The sequence below is a fragment of the Canis lupus genome, chromosome 10 (genome assembly GCF_011100685.1).
Source record: "Canis lupus familiaris isolate Mischka breed German Shepherd chromosome 10, alternate assembly UU_Cfam_GSD_1.0, whole genome shotgun sequence".
In the NCBI taxonomy this organism is placed as follows: domain Eukaryota; kingdom Metazoa; phylum Chordata; class Mammalia; order Carnivora; family Canidae; genus Canis; species Canis lupus.
In genome coordinates, this window is record NC_049231.1 from 65,230,193 (window position 1) to 65,241,472 (window position 11,280).

Here is an 11,280-nt window from a genome sequence, read left to right on the forward strand (position 1 = left end):
TTTCCCCTCGCGCTGGCTCCCATTTGATCTCCATCCTGTGAGAAGCCTGACACCCTCTTGGTTGGTCCCATGAGACCCCCTCTTCTGGGTCCTTGGGCCTGGGGTATGAAGGCAATGAGGACATTTGAATCACACCATTATCCCTTTTTCTGAACTTCCGAATGCCCAGAAAAACTTCGATTATGTTTCCAGTGCTTCTTTAAAGGCTTTCAATAAAGAACATACACTAAATACATTATACTTCCTTCCAAATTTTGATTTTTAGAGGCAGAATTAATGTCACCTTCGAGTCTTAACCCAGTTCTGACAGACTTCAAATATTCTCTTCCTGGCCTTTGCCGATTATAAAAATAATTCACCTCATAAAAATTCAAACAAAACAGAGATCAAGAAGACTGCGAGCGTCCCTGCGGGTCGGGGCGGGGATGGGGGGCAGCACGAGGTCGGGGGTGTCAGCTGTGCATGTTGCTTGGCGATAAAGCCCAGTGGCTTTGCACCCTGGCAGGGGCATGGATGCAAGATGGTTTCATCAAACTGGCCCTTTTAAAACGTCTTGCCTCCTGGAGATCAAGAAGTGGAGGCGGCAGGCCCCTGGCCTTCCCCGTCACCCGCGTCACGCAGCATTAGTCCACGCTGTCCGCCGAGTGCCCAGGCCTGAGAAGACACCGATGAGCAGGACAGACACGGGACGCGGCCCCTGCTCTCCAGGAGCCCGGAGCTGGTGGTGAGGGGAGCTAGACCTAAAGGGCAGGACCACACCCCACACCCCCCGGGGCGCAGGGGTAGTCAGTGAGCAGAACCACCGGGGGAAGGAGAGGGAAGTTGTAACAAAGCCTCTGCCCTAGTCGGGGGCTGAGGAAGACCGTCCTGAGGACCTGCTGCTGCGAGCAGAAGGAGGCCGCGTGAACCAGACCAAGGGGTGTGCAGGGGGACGGGGAGCCGGGGGCACTGCGGGGGGCAGGGGGAGCGCGTGCAAAAGCTCTGTGGTCGGAGGGAGCGTCCAGTTCTGAAGGAAGGCGGGGGCCGGGAGCAGAGACCAGTAGAGAGGGCTGTTCCATCAGTCAGGCCTTGTCAACAGGCCAAGGGTCTGGGAAAGCTCCGGAAAGTTCAAGTGGGGTTTGTGAGCAGGTGAGTAGGGGGTGGAGACATGACTCTGGGGGTTGCAGTTGGGTGGGAGAGCCGGGGATCGGGGGGAGAGGGCTGGCAGCCAGCGCAAGCCGAGGCGTCCTCAACGACCAACAGAGCAAGGCCGCGTCTGCCCCCGGCTTCCGATGCCAGCTCACTGCGCCAGCCACCGGCCTCAGGCTCCCCTGGGGGAGCCCCTGGGTCCCACACACATCTATTCCTGTTTACAGGTCTCAGCAGTGCCCAGGAATTGGGCGTTTCAAAGCTTCTCCAGGTAATACAGGTGCGTGTCTGTATTTTTTCCATTTTTCTCCACAAACGTTTGCCTGGAAGATAGTGTTGGACCCCGAACCCAGCACTGAGTGCTGTTTCCGTTTTGCCACTCCTCACAGTGTGACCTTAATCAGATGGCGTCACCTCGGGAGACTTCATCCGAGTCTCGATTTCACCGTCTGTAAAATGGGCGTGAGCCTTTTCTTCTAGCGGGCTTCATGGGGCTGTTTGGAAGACCTAATGAGATCATAAATTTAAAAGCATAACAAAAAATACCCGATATTCTTTACCCCCCCCCCAAAAAAAAACAATAGTTTTCATTGTTGGAAAAATCATTCAGCTTTTATTCTGTGGTATTTCGGTCCTTTTAAATCTTGGCTAAGTTGGATAAGTGAAGCTTTCCTTCCAAAAGCCCCCTCCAAATGCGCTGAGGGGGTTTCTCCTTAAGGAGGTTGTGTAATTTAGCAGAGGTCATGCGGCCAGGAAAGCAAAGGACTATTTGGACCCATTAACCACTCTTTGATCATCATTTGCAGGAATGGAGAGTTTCCTTCGTCCCTGGGGTGTGACTCTCAAAGCTAGCGTGGCCTCCTTTCTACTTCTTATCTCTTGTCCTAGAGGTCTGACCATCAGGATCCTGCTTCACCCTCACCTTTCCTCCAGAGGAACAAGGATACCATCAGGCAATGGTGACTCTTGGGGTAAGTGTGTAGACCCAACCTCGAGCCTCAGTAAGTCATGAAAATACTCCTAAGACCGTGAGCCTCCCCAGGGCAAGGACTCTCTCTCTTATTCATTTTTGTGTAAACAGCCCAAAGTTAGGTGTTTGGCAAAGTTTGTCAATGAATGGAGAGTTGGGAAGGTAACTAAGAGTGTGTGTGCGGGGTGGGGGTGTTTATCCATCTCGTGCTGGCCTCCCTCTAATACTCTGCTTTGCATTGGAGCAGTAGCACTGCTCATCTAGAAGGTGGGTGGTGCTCTACAGTTGCTGCTCTGCATCAACACAGCAATGTTTATTTACCCCACAAGGTGACTTTATCACCATTTGAAGGAAGACAAAACTGAAATCAGGCAGACGTGTTTGAGCCTTGAAGTAGCCAATATCACACGTGGCTCTGCGGCATTGAACGAGGCACATATGCTCTGGGAACCCTGTTTTCCTCATAAGTGAAATGACGATAGCAACATTTACATAGGATTTTCTTGGAGATTAGATGAGATCATGCCTAAAAGTGCGAGGCACGCCGCCAGTGCTCGGTGACTACTCGCTCTTACTAGGCCTGTAGCGCTGGTGAACTCCGGGCGCCTGACTTCAGTTGAATATTCTTTGGCCCAGATTTGAAGTCTGCAGTCAGAACTTTTAGAATGAACAAGTGCAGCGCAGGACGGGACGTCACAGAAGAAATTATGACAATGTCTCCTAAAGAGCTGGCATTTGCACCAGTAACAACCAAAAGGAGAGCCTTCAGGGCTGAGCAGGGAGAGAAACTGTAGGTGTCTCTGATGAACTGGGGTCATTACTTTGGATCTAAAAAAAGGATGATCCCTGCTGCTTATAACTACAGTGTCCAGCACAGTGGCCTGGCTCATTGTCACCAACTGATTTCAATAGTTACCTGAGGGAATATAAGAAATAGCGAAAGAGACCATAAGGGAAGGGGGGGCGGGAACTTTGTGGGGAAAAATCAGAGAGGAAGACAAACCATGAGAGACTCCTAAACTCTGGGAAACAAAGGGTTGAGGAAAGGGAGGTTGGGGGGAGGTGATGGAGGTGACTGGGTGACGGGCGCTGAGGAGGGCACGTGATGGGATAAACACTGGGTGTTATAGTATATGCTGGCAAATTAAATTTAAATAAAATAAAATAAAATAATAAAACCAATAAATAGAACAAAAAAATAGTTGCCTGAGGCATCCCTTGAGAACATTACACATTTATTCCAAATACATTTGTTGGGCACCACTGTGTCAGCCTCTGTGCTGGGAGCCGGGATGTGACGGTGAGCAGAAGTCAGTGACTGCATGAAGGGCACAGTCTGGCAGGAACACTGGAGAGGCTGCCCTTGGGCCTGGAGACTCTTGGCAGCCACTGAGCCCCACCCCGTCATGGGACATTGAGACCAGTCAGGTGGTGACCTGGGTCTGTTATGATCCATTAGCTCTTAGTGAATGTGAGCGAGTCTTTAAGGCTGTTTCCTCTTTTTCTTCTCCTTCTCCTCCTCCTCCTCCTCTTCCTCCTCCTCTCTTCTTCTTTTTAAAGATTTTATTTATTTATTTATTTATTTATTCATTCATTCATTCATTCATTCATTTATGAGAGACACACAGAGAGAGGCAGAGACACAGGGAGAAGTAGGCTCCATGCAGGGAGCCCGACGTGGGAGCCGACCCAGGGACTCCGGGATCACACCCTGGGCCAAAGGCAGGCATTCAATTGCTGAGCCACCCAGGTGTCCCAAGGCTGTTTCTCTTAAAGGCTGTCCCAAAGGATGTGTATTCTTGGCTGAATGGGACAAGGAGGGGAGCCCCTGTGATTTCCCGGGGTGGGCCTTAGCTCCCTTCAGTGTTGACACACAGAGAGATGGCGCCTTGCGAGAGAGTTCCTCATTATCCAGAATTAACAACTGGAAACATGGAGCAACAATTCTAAGAGGCTAAACAACAGTTATAGTCTTAGCCTCATAGCTACTCCTGTGGAGACAAGCAGAGCTGCCCAACGGTTCGCAGGCCTTCTTCCTGAGCCATCTGTTTATTTCCAAAGAAAAGGTATTCTCACATCCGAATCCTATTTGCTGAGGGTCCCAAATCCAGCACTGGAATCGGCAGAAAGGACCTACGGATAATCTGTGTCCTGTTCTTATCATTGACAAGAATTGGCAAAATTCTTCTTTGAATTCTGGTTAGATAACATACGGTGCAGGTGAATGTCTCCCATGGGACCTGATGGTGCTCAGGGCAGATGAGGTCACGTCTGTAAAAGCCCTGGCACGATGCCTGGCAGATTATAAAGACTTGACATCTACTAGCCGCTTGTAGTGGACGTTTTGCTTGGGTCTGCCTGGCACCTGTGTGTCCTCTGGGGGACAGTCACCCTCCCATGCCATATGGCCCTGGAGGCCACGGAACCCAGCCTGGCCCGACTGTGGTGCCCTGTCTCCTGCCCCCAGCACGAGGGCGAGGCCTGGGCCCAGAGTCCCGCCGACGGGGAGAGAGGGCCCCGGCCTACTTGGGACCAGCTCTGGTCTCTAAATCCAGGTTCCTCGAGTTCTGTGTTCAGGTTCCCTCAGCGACCCTGGGCCACGAGGGTCAAGGGTGAGGAAAGTTCCCTCTGTCGCTGAAGCTGTCCGAGCTGAGTTATCCTAATGTAAGGCTTAGAGTCACGCCGACCTGCGGACATGAAGCTGGAGGCTCGCACGGCAGGAGGATGGGGTGGGGGTGCCCACCGCTGAGGACGGAGGGGACCCCCAGTACGTCTGCTCTGCATTGAGACGGTGGCCACAGGATGTGGCCTTTGATCTGCTGCCTGTCACGCTGTCCAAGAGTGAGGTCATGTGGCTTCCCCCCCACCCGGAGTCACACGGCGCTTCCCAATCCCCGAGACAACACGCCCAGAACTGGGAACGGGTCTCGGCGCCGGGGACCTGTCCCTTGTGTGGTCGAGGAAGGACATGCAGCCCTCGGTGCAGGTGAGTGACGGGAAGGAAAGCAGGGGGGCCAGCGGGCCGCGAATGTACCCTGGAAAACAGCCGCTGCCCCCAGGCACTGAGTGGTCCCCAGCCCCCAGCTCCAGGCCCGTGCGGCACCGGGTCCCCTCGGTCTTCTGTGAAGGTGGGTGAATGGACGGGCCCGCCGTGTGGCCCCCGCAGGTGCGTCGGGACGGGCTGCGGGATCCCACAGAGCCACGCTCCCACGCTGCCACGGCCACCGGCTTGGAAAGGCAGGGAATGGGCTTCCGCTGGTCTTGCAGGGTGAGTGGGACCCCAAATATGCGGAGCGGGCAGTGGGACCTGCAAGGTGCGCGCTGAGCGGGGGGACGGTCTCGGCGGGCTTGGCAGGTGCCGAGGCCCGGGTGGGGCGGCTCTGCGGGCCCTGACCGCCCCCGAGGGTGCCGGTAACGGGTCCCTTTGGTGGGAACGGAGCGCGGGGGGCTGAGCGTGGGCCCCGACGGGCGGCACCGCGGGAGCCTCCTGGAAAGGCGCCCCGTCCACCGCCTGGGCTGAGCAGCCTGGGGGCCTTGCACGAGCAGCAGGGGGGCAGTGGGAGCAGAAAGCCTCCTGGGGCCGGGCAGCCGCGGCATCTGATTGCAGGATCCTAAACACCAGATTCTAGAATCAGGGCGGTTTTTTTCCTTCCCGTCGAGAAGCTACCGAAAGGTTTTGAACCAGAGTCTCTTACTCCCTCTTTCCTTCCTTCCACCAACATTTACCGAGTACCTGCCAGGTCCCTCCCCGGCCCGCACGCGGCCCCAGGATGCCACGGTAGACGCACCCATGTTAGTTCAGAGCAGTGTCCTAAGTACACCTTCACCTGCAGACAACATGGCTTTTGTCTTTTTTTTTTTAATCTGATTTACAAAAGGAAGATACGCCTACTACACTCTCCAGAAACAACTCCGCTGCTTGTCCCTTGCCGTCTTGCCGTCGGAAGTTGCTCAGCTAGGCGCTTCCCGAAGTTTCAAACACCAGCGAGAGGGCAAGGAGGGAGGCACACGAAGGGGGTGGAGGCGTCAGCGGGGCAAGGCATTTTCTTTTAAATCCCTGCGGCCTGCCTGAGAGCTGCTGCTTCCTGGGTTCCCAGATGGACCTCACAGCCTTTGACTTCCCCCATGTGAGGGCTCCACGAGCTCCAGGCGTTTCTGTGTGTGCCTCACAGTTTGGAGAAGCTGCGGGCCAGGAGGGCGGTGGAGGGGAAGGGGCCGGTGAAAGAGGCAGGCTGTGGGCGGCTCTCTCCTGAGCTCCCACCCCAGTCCTTTTTTTTTTCTTTTTTTAAAGATTTGCTCTATTTATTCATGAGAGACACACAGAGAGACAGACAGATAGACACAGGCAGAGGGAGAAGCAGGCTCCATGCAGGGAGTCCAATGTGGGACTTGATCCCGGGTCTCTCCCACCCCAGTTCTGCTGTTGCTCCACGAAACTGGAGCGCGATTTCAAAGACAAATGGGTCTCTTCATCGGAATTAAATGAAACAAGCCAAAGTGCTGGTCTGGGAGGCCAGATGTCCTCAGGACAATGTTCAGCCCCCTTTTTTGGTTTGGACAGGGGACCAAACTGGGGATGAGGATGGGGAGGCGGGGGCCAGCTCCTGGGTCCCAGCCTCTGGGCAGCTGGCTCCTCCAGGGGTTCCTACAGGCAGGTGGAGGTTGGGGGGCCTGGCCCTCTGCTGGGCCTGCTCAGGAGAAAGGAGTTCAGGCCAGTGATGGTCGCGTGTGCTGGCAGGGGCCAGGACTCGGAGGGGTCCTCTGGGCTGTTCCAGTCTGAGTCTGGCTCCCTGACCTTTGAGAAAACAGAGGTGAGTTTCTGAGGTCCCCTAAGCCCTCCGTCTCCCACCCCTGCACCCTGTCTCTCCTACCCCAAGAGAACAGTCGTTTACTTCTTCCTCTGAACAATCCTCAGCTCCCGCTAGATCTGAGGTCGCAGAGGGAAGGATCAGGAGAGAGAAATGGGGGAGCCTCTCCGTGTCCAGCACCAGCCCCGTGTCGGGTTTCCTCGCCTTGTGTTTAGACCACGGCAGCTTGACCCTTTGCAAGTCCCCCCCCCCATCCCTTGCTCGCGGGGACCCTGTGCAGGAGACCAGCGTCTCAGGGAGCAGGTGCGCCTTTAACATTCCCGTAGGCAGCGCACCGTCATCCTACCACGGCTCTTATTTTAAACTAATTACATTATGGAGGGGTGGGTGGGAGGGAGGAGAGGGGGGTAATGATAATGGGGGGGGGGATTTTTTTTTTAAAGACCTAGTTTCAAAAACCTCAGACTTAATTTAGTAAATTTCAATTACAAGGGGAGTCACTAAGATGAAGATCATTTGTATTATATCCTTAATCACCACTTCATTTGTACCCGAGATCATCAATAGAGATTCTTGGGAGTGTGTACTCAGGAATACGTGATGGATCCTAATGAGGCCTTTGTTCTCCGGAGCCTCTCTCTTGAAGCTATTTCCTCCCTGGTGGAGAGACACAGAGTTTGCCAAACCGGGTGGAGACATCTTAAATTAGAAATGGAGCCTGGGAAGGAATCAAGAGGTTTTCAAACTGGCTTTGCCACCAGGGAGAAAATGCCAACCTCAACCTCCATCTCCGTGACAGCCCCTTATCAGGGTCGCATTCCTCTCCCCTCCAATGCACTGGATCTGCCGGGCTGTTGGGGATGACCCCCCTCCGGGTCAGCCACTCAAGTCCACCTTCTTTAGCTCCCAGCAGAGGACACGGCCTTCCGAGGCCTTCCTCTGGCAAATACCGGATGCTGCTGTGGATCTTCCTGCTTCCGCTCTTCCTGCTTCCGCTAAAGAAAGACCCAGGGACCTCTGGGTCTTTATTGGAAAAGCTTTCTCCCAAGGTCATCAGTTCTTAAAAAAAAAAAAAAAATTGATGAGCCTACAGGGACCATGGGAGTGTGTGTAGGTGTGCGAGTTAATGTCCACTTTGTAGAAGGAGGCAGATGTCTTTGTTGGGGGCGGGGAGGAGGCAGTTAGGAAAAGGGAAAGGGGGAAAGTGAATTTAAACCCTCTCCTACCTAAATCCTAATGCCTGCTCTTCCTTCCTGCACCTCCCACCCTGCAGGGCTTTACAAAGCACTTGCTCATCTATTACCTGAAGGCAAGAAAAGAATGGCTTCATCCTCTAAGTGAGGGGAGACTGAGGCCCACAGAGGTTAAGTGACTTGCCCGAGGTCACTCAGCTGGGGGTGACAGAGCGACAGAGCAGGGCTTTCTATTCAGGCCTCTTAATCCTCTGCTCCTTCCTTACCCCAAACCTCTCCCCAGGGTGGCCAGCAGCTTGCACAATTGCTCGGCTTGTGGAGGTTGGGGGTCTGCATTCCACTGCAGTGTGCTCCCCCGCGGAGACTTTATTTCTAAATCTGTGTATTTAAGCCACAGCTTTGTTTCAGAGGAATCCGGAGGTGGCCTGACTTGACTCTGCTCTGGAGGTGTGTCTGTTTGGTGGAGAACCGTGGATGGAGGGCGTCGAGAGGGAAGAGAAGGGAGTGGCCCGCGGGGAATCTTCCCAGTTTTCCACTGGACCAGGCCAAAGCCCAGGGAGTCGGAGACAAATCCACGATTCTCCTGGCATTCTGAACGTTTGCCAAATCCCTGCTCTTTGCTCTCATTATTCTTCTGGGGCGGTTTCCAAGTGTGGAGGAGTGTAGGCTGCGGAAGTGTTTGTGTTGGGGGGGGGGGGGGGAGGCAGCAGGACAGATGCTGTGAAGCAGGAGGGTGTTTACCCCATAGGCCAGCCAAGGCTTGGGGGTCACAGCGACTGGTCCTGGGGAGGAGGTGTCCTCTGAGCTCCAGCTGCATTTATCTTCTCCAGAACCTCCTGGATAGTGTAGCTTCCTTTGCAATAGCTGGCTGCCCCCAGATGGAATACTCTAAGTAAGCCACTGAACCTCCCCAAGAATCTGTTTTCTCGTGTATTAAACGAGAACACCGATACCCACTCTCTGGGCTGTTCTGAATTTTAAATTAAGTGTGGAAAGCAAATAGCAAATGGTGACTTCAACTGGCAGGGGTTTGGAGGCAGTTGGGGGTGGGGGGGTGGGGGGATAGGACAGTAGGAAAGGAGACTGGGGATCCCTGGGTGGCTCAGCGGTTTAGCGCCTGCCTTTGGCCCAGGGTGCGATCCTGGTAGTCCCGGGATCGAGTCCCCCTGTCGAGCTCCCGGCATGGAGCCTGCTTCTCCCTCTGCCTGTGTCTCTGCCTCTCTCTCTCTCTCTCTCTCTGTCTATCACGAATAAATAAATAAAATCTTAAAAAAAAAAAAAAAGAAAGAAAGAAAGAAAGAAAGGGGACTGCTTGGTCCTCCCAGGCACGAACCAGGAGCAGGAGTGGGTTCCCTGATGAAACAGCTTGCAAGGACTGTTGTAAATAGCCCCTGTGCTGGCTCTGAGAAACTAGTTGGAAAAGCATAAAAGTCATAAAATAGCACCAGTGGCTTTTTTTGCGGTTTTTTTTTTTCTTCTTAGTGTGAGCAAAAAATATTCAAGCAGACAAACCCCAGCCAATCTTCTGGGACTGAGACTCTAAATATTCCTCGTGAGTCACCCCAGCTTCCATCCAAGAGAAAGACTCCCCCATGCCCTCCCTCGACGCCCCCGTGTGTGATGCATTAGGATCGTAGCTTTTCAGCTTCTCTTACCAAAACCCCAGCCCCTCATCGTGGGCATGAGGACAGCCCTGTGCACAGGGAACCTGGTTCCTCCTTTCAGCCGGTTCCCCCTCCTCCTCCCGCCCCAGAAAACCCTCCTCAGAAGAGCAGCAGGCAGGCCAGGCCCCGCCGCGGCCGCTAGATGGCGCTGGACCCCACGCCATCTGGGCGCTTCGAGCCCCGCGCCCTTTTAGGGACCTAGGTGTCCGCGGTGAGGTCCTGCGGGGGCTCCTGCAGTTTAGGTCGCACCTGGCTTTGCTGCTCGCTGGGCCCTGCAGGTGGCAGGTCGCAGACCTGAGGCTGCAGCCCTCCCGGGCAGTGCTGGGCGCTCCAGGCCTCATCTGCTCCCTGCATGGAGCCTGCTTCTCCCTCCTCCTGTGTCTCTGCCCCCCTCTCTCTCTCTCTGGGTGTCTCATGAATAAATAAATACAATCTTTAAAAAAAAAAAAAAGGAGTCAGTAACCCTCTCCCACCTCTGCTCAGCCTGGAGGAGCAGGAAGGAAAAGACCTGTCCCGCTTTAGATGAGGGGGTGGAGGAGAGGCAGGTCCCCCAGGCTCCCTGCCTCTGCCCTCCCCGGCTGGGGATTTTCACCCTGACCCAAGCCATCTGTCCACACCCGCCCTCCCTGGGAGCAAGGGCAGCCTCAGTGTCCCTGAGGGGCTGAGCTGCCAGTTTGTTTTCTGTCGGGAGATGGAGGCTGAGGCTGCCCTTCATGACCTGAATTCCCCTGTCCTGAGAGTGCATGCACCCTGATGTTTACACGGGGAGCACCCCGGGATCCTTAAGGCCTGCCATCTCAAAGCTCTTATGAACGATCACAGTAAGCGGCAGTTATAAAGTGGTTTCCAGTTTTCTAAGCATTATGAGCTCTCTTTACACCTGAAGAGGCAGGTGAGTTGCATTTTGCGTGCGCAGATGAAGGGACTGACACTCCAGGGTCTCATTGGACCTGTAGGCACTGATGTTGTCTTTTTGAAACGATGATCATCATCATTTTTTTTAAAGATTTTATTTATTTATTCAGAGAGAGAAATAGAGAGGCAGAGACACAGGCAGAGGGAGAAGCAGGCCCCATGCAGGGGGCCTGATGTGGGACTTGATCCCAGGACTCCAGGGTCACACTCTGAGCCGAAGGCAGGTGCTAAACCGCTGAGCCACCCAGGGATCCCTCATCGTTGTTTATTGTCATTTCCCCCCTGTTATGTTTCCTTTTGTGTCCGAACAGAACCCTTGCTCAAATACAGCTTCTGGCTGATGGGTTTCCTTGTGGCTGATACTACGTGGGCAAAGGAGAGCTGACTCCTGCGGAGGACCTCGGGAGGACCTTGACTTCTTGGCCCTGGGAGAGCGTTCCCTGTGCTGGGAGACGGGGCTCTGCAGAGTCCCCACTAGTCGGCCGATCAGCACATCCCTGTGCACATACCATACAGCCGGCCGGTGTGGCTCCGTGAGGTTGCAGGGACCCATAGTGTTTATGGTGCAGAGTCGTCGGGTGAGGATAACATACAAATAGAAA